The following is an 11,283-nucleotide window of genomic DNA, read 5'->3' on the forward strand; positions in this document are numbered from 1 at the left end:
CTGGGAGGAGGGGAGTTGTGGGGGCGGGGAAGAGGAACAAATGTAATCTGAACAATAAAGATTTAATTAAAAAAAAAAACCGGTTAGGGCAAGACAAAGAATCTTAAAGGTAGCAAGAAAAAAGCAAACTGTTACCTACAAAGGAGTTCCCATAAGGCTGACAACTGATTTCTCATCAGAAATTCTACAGGCCAGAAGGGAATGGCATGAAGTACTCAAGATAATGGAAAGCAAGGATCTGAAACCAAGATTACTATATCCAGCAAGGCTACCCTTCAATATAGATGGTGACATAAAGAGTTTCCCAGACAAAAAATAGGCTAAAGGAATTCATCACCACCAAGCAAACATTATAAGAAATGCTAAAGGGATTACCGTAAGGTAAGGGATTGCTGAAAAAAAGAAACACAGAGAGAAACCTAGCCATACAAAATTAAAATGGCTATAAATAAGTACCTCTCAATAACAATAAATGTAAATAGATTAAATGCTCCAATTAAAAGGTGTAGGATAGCTGGAAAGATACAAAACATAACCCAACTATATGCTATCTACAAGAGACCCAAACCAAAACAAAAGAAACACAGGATGAAAGTGAAGGAATGGGAAAAAAAAATAAAATCAGAAATGAAAGCAGCGAAGTAAACACTGACACCACAGAAATACAAAGAACAATTATATGCTAAAAGCTGGACAATGTTGATGAAATAGACAAATTCCTAAAAAAATACAATCTCCCAAAACTGAATCAGGAAGAATCAAAAAACCTGAATAAACGAGTAACAATCTATGAAATAGAAGAAGTACTCAAAAAACTCCCACCAAACAAAAGCCCAGATCTGGATGGCTTCATAGGGGAGTTTGCCCAAACATTAAAAGAAGAACTATTACCTATACTCCTCAAACTATTGCAGAAAATTCAAGAGGAAGGAACACTTCCAAACTCTTTTTATGAGACCAGTATTATCCTAATTCCAAAACCAGATAAAAACACTACAAAGAAAGAGAATTACAGGCCAATATCCCTCATTTACATAGATGCTAAAATCTTCAACAAAATATTAGCAAATCACATCCAGCAATATATTAAAAAGATCATACAACATGATCAAGTGGGATTTATTCCAGGGATGCAAGGCTGGTACAAAATTTGTAAATGAGTAAACGTGATACATCACATAAACAAATAAAAAGACAAAAATCACATGATCATATCAAGAGATGCAGAAAAAGCATTCGACAAAATCCAACACCCATTTTTGATAAAAATTCTCAGCAAAGTTGGAATGGAGGGAGCATATCTCAACATGATAAAGGCCATATATGACAAACCTACAGACAACATCATACTCAATGGGCAAAAACTAAAACCACTTCCCCTAAAAACAGGAACAAGACAGGGATGCCCACTTTCAACCACTCCTGTTCGACGTAGTACTGGAAGTGCAAGCTATAGCAAAGAGACAAGAAGGAGAAATAAAAAGCATCATTATTGGGAAAGGAGAAGTAAAAGTGTCATTATTCACGGACAACATGATATTGTACATAAAAAACCCCAAAGACTCCATCCAAAACTAGTAGATGTAATAAATGAATCCGGCAATGTAGCAGGATACAAAATTAACAACCAGAAATCTATGGCTTTGTTTTTACACCAATAATGAACTCACAGAAAGATAAACTAAAAAAACAACCCCGTTTACCACTGCACCAAAAAAGTTAAGATACCTAGGAATAAACTTAACTAAGGAGGTAAAAGAGCTCTATTCGGAAAACTACAGGATGTTGAATAAAGAGATAAAGGAAGACATAAACAAATAAAAGAATATAGCGTGTTCATGATTGGTAGAATCAACATCATTAAAATGTCCATACTACCTAAGGCAATCTACACATTAAATGCAATCCCCATTAAGATACTAACAGAGTATTTCACAGACCTAGAGCGAACTCTCCAAAAATTCATCTGGAATTTAAAAAAAAGACCCCAAATAGCTGCAGCAAACCTGAGAAAGAAGAAAAAAAATTGGAGGGATCAAAATACCAGATATCATGCTATATTACAAAGCCACTGTTCTCAAATTGCCAGGTATTGGCACAAGAACAGACATATAGAGCAATGGAAAAACAGAGAACCCAGAAATCGACTCAAGCCATTATGCTCAAATAATATTTGACAAAGGAGGCAAGAGCATACAATGGAGTCAAGACAGTCTCTTCAATAAATGGTGTTGGGAAAATTGGACAGATACTTGTAAAAAATGAAACCAGACCAACTTACACCATACACTAAAAAAAAACCTCAAAATGGATAAAGGACTTAAACGTTAAGATGGGAAACCATAAAAATCTTACAGGAATCCACAGGCAGCAAAATCTCAGACATATTTTGAAGCAATATCTTTACCGATACAGCTCCTAGGGCAGTGATGGCGAAACTTTTGAGCTCGGCGTGTCAGCATTTTGAAAAACCCTAACTTAGCTCTGGTGCCATGTCACATATAGAAATTTTTTGGTATTTGCAACCATAGTAAAACAAAGACTTATATTTTTGATATTTATTTTATATATTTAAATGCCATTTTTAACAAAGAAAAATCAACCAAAAAAATAAGTTCGCGTGTCACCTCTGACATGCGTGACATAGGTTCGCCATCACTGTCCTAGGGCAATGGAAACTAAAGAGAAAATTAAAAATGGGACTGCATCAAAATAAAAAGCTTCTAAAAAAAATAAAAAATAAAAGGCTTCTGCATAGCAAAAGAAACCATCAACAAAACAAGAGAGCTCACTCCATGGGAGAACATATTTGCCAATGTTATCTCCGATAAGGGTTTAATCTCCAAAATTTACAGGGAACTCATACAACTTAACAAAAGGAAGATAAACAATCTAATCAAAAAGTGGGCAAAGGACCTAAATAGATACTTTTCAAAAGAGGACATACAGAAGGCCAAGAGACATATGAAAACATTCTCAAAGTCACTAATCATCTGAGAGATGCAAATCAAAACAACAATGAGGTACCATCTCACACTTGTCAGAATGGCTATAAGCAACAAATTAACAAAGGACAAGTGCTGGTGAGGAAGAGGAGAAAAAGGAACACTTGTGCACTGCTGGTGGGAATGCAGACTGGTGCAGCCACTATGGAAGACAGTATGGAGTGTCCTCAAAAAATTTAAAATGGAACTCCCATTTGACCCAGTGATCCCACTTCTAGAAATATATCACAAGAAATCAGAATCACCAATAAGAAAGGATATATGCAGCCCTATGTTGATAGCGGCACAATTTAGAATAGCTAAGGTTTGGAAACAGTCTAAGCTCCCATCAGCAGAAGAGTGGATTAGAAAACTGTGGTACATCTAAACAATGGAATACTACACTGCACTAAAAAAGAAGAAATGCTTACTATTTGCAATAGCATCGATGGACCTGGAGAGCATCATGCTAAGTGAAATAATCCAGTCGGAGAAGCATAAATATCACATGATCTCACTTATTTGTGGAATATAGTGAACAACGTAAACTGAGGAACAAAAACTAGAGCCAGAGGGGGGAAATATTCTAGAATATAATAGAAGCAATCCTGTTATTTGCATATTTTTAATATTTCTTATAACTTTTTTGATATCATACCATGTTAGTACAGTTTTGGTAATATTATTATACTTAAAATCCTTTTATTCTTGAAATATTAATGTTTATTGCACATAATATTATTATATGTAAGGCCATTTTTCTTGAATAACTGGTGTTTGTTGCATGTAACATTATATTTAAAATAGTTTTTCTTGAAATAAAAAACAAACCTAAAAAAACCTATTTGAAGAAATAATGACAGAAAACTTCCATTTCCCTGATTAAAGAAATAGACTTACATGTCCAGGAAATGCAGAGAGTCCCAAACAAGAGGAACCCAAAGAGGCCCACACCAAGATACATCATAATTAAAATGCCAAGTGTTAAAGACAACGAGAGAAACTTAAAAGCAAAAACAACAACAACAACAAAAAAGCATTTAGTTACCTAAGGGAGAGCATCCATATGACTCTCAGCAAAATTCTGAACAGAAACTTTGTAGGTCAGAAGGGAGTGGCAAAAAATACCCAACGTAATGAATAGAAAGGACCTACAACCAAGACTACTCTACCCATCAAAGCTCTTATTTAGAACTAGGGGCCCAGTGCACAAATTCGTGCACTTTGAAAGGAACTGTGGGCCACGAGGCTGCGGTGGGCATAGGGGTGGGTCTTGGCCCACACTCCACGCTCCTGCCTGGACCCTCCTGCCACGGCCCCTGGTGCCCTCTGCCAGCAGCCCTGTTCCCGCTGCCGCCGCTCCCACGCACTGATAGTGCCAGCCCCACTTGCACCCGTTGACAGCATGGAGCGAGTGGGGCCGGAGCCAGAAGCGGCTGCGAGGGGGGCTGTCACCATTGGTGGGTGTGAATGGCAGCTGCTGTACCGATCGCCCCTCAGGAGCAGGGGGAGGTGGAGAAGCCCTCAGGGGCGATCGGGCCATCAACTGCTGTTTGCACCCGCTAATGGCACTCGGCGCTGGGTGCGAGCAGCGGCTGCGGGTGTGAGCAGGGTCAGCACTGTCAGTGGGTGTGAGTGGCAGCTCTGGCGCCGGCAGCAGATGCAAGTGCCAGGTAGGACTGTGGCGCGTGGGAACAAAGAATTTTCAGTAACCACAAGAGGGTCACCCTGATGACACTGACCAGCACCTTGCCTTGATCTGGCACCCCCACTCTCCTGCCCCACCATCCCACCACCCACAATGTTACGCGCATGGCCCCTGATGGTAAGCGCACGTCAAAGCGACCGGTTGTTTGGCTGTTCCACTGTTCAGTCTATTTGCATATTAGCCCTTTATTATATAGGATAGAAGGTCAGATAAAGAGCTTCACAGACAAGAAAAACCTAAAGGAATTCAATCGGCACCAAACAAGTATTACATGAAATGTTGAAGGGTATTCTTTAAGAGCCATAAGAAAAAAGAGATAAAAAATATTAACAATAAAAAGGGCAATAAATACATATCAATCAACAATTGAATCTAAAAATCAAAATAAATAAGAAATCTAATGAACAAAATAAAATTAAAGTATGAAGAAAATAGAATCACAGGCATGAAAATGGAACAGACTGACGATTCTCAGAGGGAAGGGGGGGGGGTGGAAGGCGTGACGAGATTAAACAAAGATCTTATATACATACCAGAGGCCTGGTGCACGAAATTCATGCACTGGGTGTGGGGGGTTGTCCCTCAGCCCTGACTGCACTCTCTCCAATCTGGGACCCCTTCGGGAATGTCCAACTGCTGGTTTAGAAGTCTCACAATCCGGGACTGCTGGCTCCCAACCACTCGCCTGCCTGCCGGCCTGATTGCCCCTACCTGCTTCTGCCTGTCAGCCTGATCACCCCCTAACCAATCCCCTGGCAGCCAGATTGACGTATACCTGCTCCCCTGCCGGCCCAATTGCCCCCAACTGCCCTCTCCTGCTGGCTTGATCTCACCCCTAATGGTCCTCCCCTGCCAGCCTGATCTCACCCCCAACTGCCCTACCCCGCCGCCCAGGTTGCCCCTAATTGCACCCCTGCCGGCCTGATCTTGCCCCTAACTGCCCTCCCCTGCTGGCCTGATCGCCCCTAACTGCCCTCCCCTGCCAGACTGATCGCCCATAATGGCCTCTGCCTCGGCCCCCGCCACCATGGCTTTGTCCAGAAGGAAGTCAGACATCCAGAAGATGGCTGGTTGACCTGGTCTAATTAGCTAATTACCCTTTTATTAGTATAGATAGATTATATAGGATAGGATTGCTTCAATGGCAGGGGGGGGGGCTTTTTTAGCAGGAGGAGATGCTCTTGGCAGAAAAAAACAAATAATCCCTATGTCTGGACTGATAGCCAGCCATATGCCCTATACTGCCAAACCAGTCATTAAAAAATTGAATCACTTTCTTACACTTTACACCAAACAGCTGTTGCCCTTAAAACCCTCCTCAGCTCCCACCTTAGGTTTTGCCTTCACATTTCGCCCAGATTAGGTTGTGATTGGTCAGTTTCTATGCCAGTCAGCGTCAAAAGCTCCAACCCCTAAACAGCCATTGGCTCCTGGCAATTCACCCAGTTTAGGTTCTGATTGGTTGGTTTCTATGCCAGTCAACGTCTCCAAGGCCTATCTCCAGGCCTGATCAAAGGGGTGGGGCTGATTAGCAGCCCTAGAAGAGGCCCAGAGAGAACCAGAGGCGGGGCTGCTGGGGAAGCCGGGAGAGAAAGAGGCAACAGCTTATCAACAGCTGCCATAGAGGCTTCAGATCAGACCCTGCCTCTCTCTCTGCAGGCCTCTCTCAGGGCCTGATCTGCAGTCCCCTCAGCAGTCAGTGCTGGGTCGCTGCCCCGGCACCGGCTGCAGTCAGTGCTGGGTCGCCACGGCAAACCAGCACTGACTTCCTGTGTTTGGTCAAGCCTTCGGTCATTAGGGACCCTGGCTCTTTATATATATACTAGAGGCCCGGTGCACAAAAATTTGTGCACTATGGGGGCGGGGGGAGGGGGGTCCCCAGCCCGGCCTGTGCCCTCTCACAGTCTGGGACCCCTCGGCAGATAACGACCTGCTGGCTTAGGCCTGCTCCCGGGTGGCAGAGGGCAGGCCCAATCCCTAAGTGCAGCCCCTGGTCAGGCTCAGAGCAGGGCCGATTGGGGAGTTGGGGCACCGCCCCGTCATGCACAGAGCAGGGCGGATAAGGAGGTTGTGATGCCCCCCTCACTCACGCTCAGGGTAGGGCCAGGGCGGTCAGGGGATTGGGGGGCTCCCCCCTATCAGGCACAGAGGAGGGCTGATCAGGGGGTTGGGGTGCCTTCCCCTGTCACGAACAGAGCAGGGCGGATAGGGAGGTTGTGGCCCCGCCCCCTGTCACACACAGAGCCGCAGGGCAATCAGGGGATTGGGGAGCTCCCCCCTATCAGGCACAGAGGAGGGCTGATCAGGGGGTTGGGGTGCCTTCCCCTGTCACGAACAGAGCAGGGCGGATAGGGAGGTTGTGGCCCCGCCCCCTGTCACACACAGAGCCGCAGGGCAATCAGGGGATTGGGGAGCTCCCCCCTATCAGGCACAGAGGAGGGCTGATCAGGGGGTTGGGGTGCCTTCCCCTGTCACGAACAGAGTAGGGCGGATAGGGAGGTTGTGGCCCCGCCCCCTGTCACACACAGAGCCGCAGGGCGATCAGGGGGTTTGGGCGCTGCCCCCTGTCATGCTGATCCCGGTGCCGGGAGCCTCGCTGCTCCGCTGATCCCGGTGCTGGGAGGCATATTACCCTTTTACTATATAGGATAGAGGCCTGGTGCATGGGTAGGGGCTGGCTGGTTTGCCCTGAAGGGTGTCCTGGATCAGGGTGGGGGTCCCCACTGGGGTGCCTGGCCAGTCTGGGTGAGGGGCTGAGGGCTGTTTTCCGGCTGGCGAGTGACTAAAGCTTCCAACCGCTCCTTGTTTTCTTCTCTCTTTTTTTTTTATTCTGGGCCAGCTTTAGCTCTGAGGCCTCGCTGCTGAAAACATAGATACAATGTTGCGGTCCGAGCCCGGCTGAATGGAAGCCCTTTTCTGGGGTTTTGTTTAGCTTCTTATTTGCAACATAGTATATAGTTGCTTAGACTTGCAGATGAGAGGCCGGCAAGTGAGGCGGTGAACGTTGGAGTCTGCAGCAAGCAAGCCTCGTGCTCGCTTCAGTGCCTGGCTGCCGGCCGCCATCTTGGCTGACAGTTAATTTGCATATACTCACTGATTAGCCAATGAAAAGGGTAGCGGTCGTACGCCAATTACCATGTTTCTCTTTTATTAGTGTAGATATATATAGACTAGAGGCCTGATGCACAAAATTCGTGCAAGAGTAGGCCTTCCTTCCCCCGGCTACTGGCATCGGCTTCCCTCTGGCACGCGGGACCCAGGCTTCCCTCCCAACCACGGCTTCGCCCGGAAGGACATCTGGTCTAATTAGCATATTACCCTTTTATTATTACAGATATGCATCACCCATGGACAGAGACAATAGGATGTCGAAGGCTTGGGACAGGGCGGGAAATGGGTGGAGGGTGGCAATGGGGGGAAAAAAAGAGGAGCATCTGTAATACTCAACAATGATTTTTTTTTTAAAAAAGGGTAGAGTATGCCGTCACCGGTTTGGCTCAGTGGATAGAGCGTCGGCCTGCGGACTGAAAGGTCCCGGGTTCGATTCCGGTCAAGAGCATGTACCTTGGTTGCGGGCACATCCCCAGTGGGGGGCGTGCAGGAGGCAGCTGATCAATGTTTCTCTCTCATTGATGTTTCTGGCTCTCTATCCCTCTCCCTTCCTCTCTGTAAAAAATCAATAAAATATATTTAAAAAAAAGGGGGTAGGGTAATTTAAATGAAGTATAAAAGAATAATATACTCAAGTACTACTCTATTGAAAATAGATGTGACTAAATTATCTAATATTAAGAATTACCCACAAATATTAATATTATCCTTATATAATAAAAGTCTAATATGATGATTGGAGGAACAGTACCCGCCCAAGCAGCCCGCCCCGGTCTGAGGAGCAGCAGTCCTGCGCAGTCCACACTGATATAAGGAGTAGCAGCCACATGCAGCCTGCACCTGTCCAACGAGTAGCAGCTGGGTGAGCAGCCTGCCCTCATCCGAGGAGCAGCAGCCGCACATGCAGCTCACTCCTGCCCAAAGAACAGCAGCCGCGTAAGCAGTCCTTCCCATGTCCGAGGAGCAGCAGCCGCATAAGCAGAATGCCCCTGTATGAGGAGAAGCAGCTGCACGTGCTCCTCACTCCCACCCGAGGAGTAGCAGCCGCCTGAGGAGCTCGCCCCACTCTGAGGAGCAGCAGCCACGCAAGCAGACTGCCTACGTCCGAGGAGCGGCAGGTCTGCGCAGCCCATACTGGTCTGAGGAGCAGCAGCCACGTGAGCAGTCCGCCCTGTCCGAGGAGCAGCAGCCACATGAACAGCACGCCCTGTCCAAGGAACAGCAGCTGTGTGAGCAGCCGCGCCCACCAGCCAGAGACACCACTGCTGTAAACAGTACCCACCAGAGAAGCCTCTGCCAACTGAGGAGCAGCCCCAGCATGACTCAACATCGAGATGAGTCGGTGAGACCAAAAATGGGTAGACAAAGAAACCCCAAAAGAAAGAAAAAAAGGATTCGCCAGAAAAGCAGGTAAGTGGAACAGAGGCATGCAGAAATTCAGAAAAAGAATTCAGAATAAGGGTCATACAGTTCATAAACCTGATGGAGGAAAAAATCAACAACTTACGTAAGAATCAAGAAGAAATGGATGAAAAAAATCAATAACTGAAGAGTGATATAGCTGCAATAAAAAAACACCATGGAAAGTTTCAACAGTAGACTAGCAGAAGCAGAGGACCAAATTAGCGAATTAGAAGACAGGGAAGCAAAACACACACCCTAACTGAACTGCAATTGGAGAAAAAAGTTAAAAGACGGGGGGAGAGCCTAAGAGAGCTATGGGACAACATGAAACGAAGCAACATATGAATAATAGGGGTGCCAGAACAACAGGAAGAGGAACAAGGGTTAGAAAACCTATTTGAAGAAATAATGTCAGAAAAATTCCCTAAGGTGGGGAAGAAAAAAGTCACACAAGCACAGAGAGTCCCAAACAAGATGAACTCAAAAAGACCCATACCAAGATACATCATAATTACCATGGCAAACGTTCAGGACAAACAGAGAATCTTAAAGGCTGCAAGAGAGAGACAGAAAGTTACGTACAAGGGATCTCCAACTAGATTATCAAAAGATTTCTCAACAGAAACACATCAGGCTAGAAAAGAATGGAAGGAAATTTACAAAGTGATGCAAAGCAAGGGACTGAATCCAAGAATACTCTATCCAGCAAGGCTATCATTCATAATTGCAGGGGAAATCAGGAGCTTAGCAGACAAAAAAAGGATAAGGGAGTTTATCACTAGCAAGCCAGCAATGCAAGAAATGCTAAAGGGACTGGTGTAAAAAGAAGAAATAAAAAGCTCAGAAAGAAAAGAGCCACACAAAAAAAGAAATGGCTACAAAAGAGTACCTTTCAATAATAACTTTAAACGTAAACGGACTAAGTGCTCCAATCAAAAGACATCCAGTGGCTGAATGGATAAAAAAACATGACCCATATATATATGCTGTCTACAAGAGATCCACCTCAGAATAAGGAACTCACACAGACTAAAAGTGCAGGGATGGAAAAATATCTTTCAGGCAAATGGAAATGATAAAAAAGCTGGGGTAGCAATACTTATATCTGACAAAACAGACCTCAAAGTGAAGGCCATAACAAGAGATAAGGAAGGCCACTTCATAATTCCAAAAGGATCAATACAACAAGAAGATATAACCCTGGTAAACATATATGCACCCAATGCAGGAGCACCCACATACATAAGAAAACTCCTGGAAGACATCAGGGGAGAGATCGACAACAATACAATCATAGTAGGGGACTTTAATACACCACTGACATCACTGGATAAATCTGCTAGACAAAAAATCAGCAAAGAAACAGCAATCCTAAATGACTCACTAGATCAGATGGACTTAATTGACATCTTCAGAACACTTCACCCCAAAGCAACAAAATATACGTTCTTCTCAAGTGCTCATGGGACATCTTCAAAAATAGACCACATATTGGGTCACAAACAAAGTCTCCCCAAATTCAAGAAGATTGAAATCATACCAAGCATCTTCTCAGACCACAAGGGCATAATATTAGAAATAAACTACAATAAAAACAACCCAAAATACTCAAACACTTGGAAGCTGAATAGCATGTTATTAAATATTGATTGGGTTACCAATGAGATCAAAGAAGAAATTAAAAACATCCTGGACACTAATGACAATGAAAACACAACAATCCAAAACCTATGGGACACAATGAAAGCAGTCCTGAGAGGGAAGTTTATAGCTCTGCAGGCCTATCTCAAAAAACAAGAAAAAGATGGTAATAAATCATCTACCTCTACAACTCAAAGAATTAGAAAGACAGCAACAAGAAAAGCCCAGACTGAGCAGAAGGAAGGAGATAATAAAGATCAGAGTAGAAATGAATGACATAGAAACCAAAAAAACTATACAAAAGATGAAACCAAGAGCTGGTTCTTTGAAAGGATAAACAAGATTGATGAAACTCTAGCCAGGCTCACCAAGAAGTTAAGAGAGAGGACACAAATAAACAAAATCAGAAATGAAATAACACAACAATCCAAAATA

The sequence above is a fragment of the Myotis brandtii genome, unplaced genomic scaffold, assembly GCF_000412655.1.
Source record: "Myotis brandtii unplaced genomic scaffold, ASM41265v1 scaffold7, whole genome shotgun sequence".
NCBI classification, from domain to species: Eukaryota; Metazoa; Chordata; class Mammalia; order Chiroptera; family Vespertilionidae; genus Myotis; species Myotis brandtii.